Source organism: Nannospalax galili, unplaced genomic scaffold (genome assembly GCF_000622305.1).
Source record: "Nannospalax galili isolate Female #2095 unplaced genomic scaffold, S.galili_v1.0 scaffold1062, whole genome shotgun sequence".
In the NCBI taxonomy this organism is placed as follows: domain Eukaryota; kingdom Metazoa; phylum Chordata; class Mammalia; order Rodentia; family Spalacidae; genus Nannospalax; species Nannospalax galili.
In genome coordinates, this window is record NW_008348528.1 from 404235 (window position 1) to 406738 (window position 2504).

Genomic DNA, 2504 nt, shown 5'->3' on the forward strand with positions numbered 1-2504 from the left:
CCCAGATTACTATACCCAGCCAAAATGTCTATTATAGTCAAAGGGGAAAGAAAAATCTTCCATGACATAAATAGGCTGAAGGAACATGCAATTAACATATAAAAGTCCACTTTTCTATACCCTAAGTCCATTTTTGGTATATAGCCTTTCTATATACCAAAAATAAGCAATCAGAGAAAGAGCACATGGAAACACTCCCCTTCACAATAGCTGCAAAAATAAATAAATAAAGTATCTTGGAATAAACCTGACCAAAGACATTAAAGAACTCTACAAGGAAAATTTTAACTCTTTAAAGAAAGAAATTGAGGAAGACATCAGAAGATGGAAGGACCTCCCATGCTCATGGATTGGAAGAATTAATATTGTGAAATGACCATCCTACCAAAAGTCATTTATACATTAAATGCAATGCCAATCAAAATCCCCATGACTTTTTAACGGAATTGGAAAAAAACATCCTAAGATTCATAAGGAAGCACAAAAGACCTCAGATAGACAAAACAACCCTGAACACTAAGAGCAATGCTAGGGGGATTACTATACCAGATTTTAAGCTGTATTACAGAGCTATAGTCATAAAAGCAACATGATACTGGCACAAAAATAGATGTATAGATCAATGGAACAAAACTGAAGACTCAAATATGAGTAAATATGATTTCAACTACCTGATATTTAACAAAGGGGCCAAGAATATTCACTCGTGGAAAGACAGCATGTTCAGCAAATGGTGCTGGCAAAACTGGATCTCCACCTGTAGAAGAATGAAACTAAACCCCTATCTTTCACCCTGTACAAAAGTCAACTTCATATGGATCAAAGACCTCAATGTAAAGCCTGAAACTCTGAAACTGTTAGAAGAAAACATTGGGAAAAACCTACAAGATACAGGTGTAGAAAAGGATTTTTTAAACTGGACATCAATTGATCAGGAAACAAGGGCAAGAATTAACAAATGGGACCTCATTAAACTAAAAAGCTTCTGTGCATCATAGGGGGAAACCAGGGAAGCGATCAGAAAACCCACAGAATGGGAGAAAATATTACCAGCGTCACATCCAACAGAGGTTTAATATCTAAAATACATAATGAACTCAAAAAACAGAGAATCAAGACAAAAAGCAACCCAATTAAAAGATGGGCTAAGGAGTTGAACAGAGACTTCTCAAAAGAAGAAGTAAAGATGGCTATGAAGCATCTTAAAAGATGTTCAACATTACTACTTATCCACTGCTGGTGGGACTGCAAACTTGTTCAACCCCTATGGAAAGCAGTATGGAGAAGTCTTAAAAAGCTACAAATGAACATACCATTTGACCCAGTTATACCACTCCTTGGTGTATACCCAAAGAAATCCTATTGCAGAGACACTTGTACATGTTTGTTGCTGCTCTTTTCACAATAGCTAAGAGACAGAAGCAACCTAAGTGTCCCTCAACTGACAAGTGGAAAAACTACAAATGAACCTACCATTTGACCCAGTTATACCGCTCCTTGGTGTATACCCAAAGAACTCATGCTATTGCAGAGACACTTGTACATGTTTGTTGCTGCTCTTTTCACAATAGCTAAGAGATGGAAGCAACCTAAGTGTCCCTCAGTTGACGAGTGGATAATGAAAATGTGGTTCATTTACATGACAGAGTATTACTCAGCAATAAAGATGAAATCATGAAATTTGCAGGTAAGTGGATGGAACTAGTGACTGTTATACTAAGTGAAGTAACACAGACTCAGAAAAAAATCGACATATGTTCTCCCTCATATGTGGATTCTAGACTCAAACCCTGATAAGTGAGTACATATCCAGACATAACTACAGGAACCAGGATAATGGAAAGGAACCAGGGAGGTAAAGGTAAAAAAAGAACCTATAAGAGAAGAACAATAGGAAACAGGCCTTAATAAGGGAGATATGGATAAAAACTGGGTTAGTTTAAGGGAGGAGGGAGGGAAGGGTATACAAGGAACCTAGGGGATAAAGGGAAAGAAGGAGCTCAAGAGTTGTAGGACCATAGGAGAAGGGTATTATTAAGGGAGAAAAGGAGGAAACGGGTGTACCTTAAGTGGGAAAACTATGGTGGAGTGGTGAGACAGTGTGAGAGATAAATAATGCCTAGCTAGTTTTGAAAACTAGAGGGAACCATATTATTCCTACAACCTACTGACAAATTATACATAGAGATCAAGAAATGTATGTCTAGATAAGGTTTTTCTGAGAACAATTGGTCTTTGCCCAAGATTTATCTACATGACATACAGTAATTAAAAGTACCAGACTGGTGGAACTCACCTTCTTGGATATTTAACAGACATACTTTGAGGGCTATAATAATTTGGTCAGAGGGACATAAAGGACACTCTTTGCTTCTTGCCCTCCTAGGTCTACTAGTTCCAGGAGACTATGAGCATCTCTCAAAAATGTCCTGTAATTGTGGTGGGTCACCTGTCCTCTTGATCAAGGAGGCCATGGAGACCCCACCAGATGGACTTGAATCAGT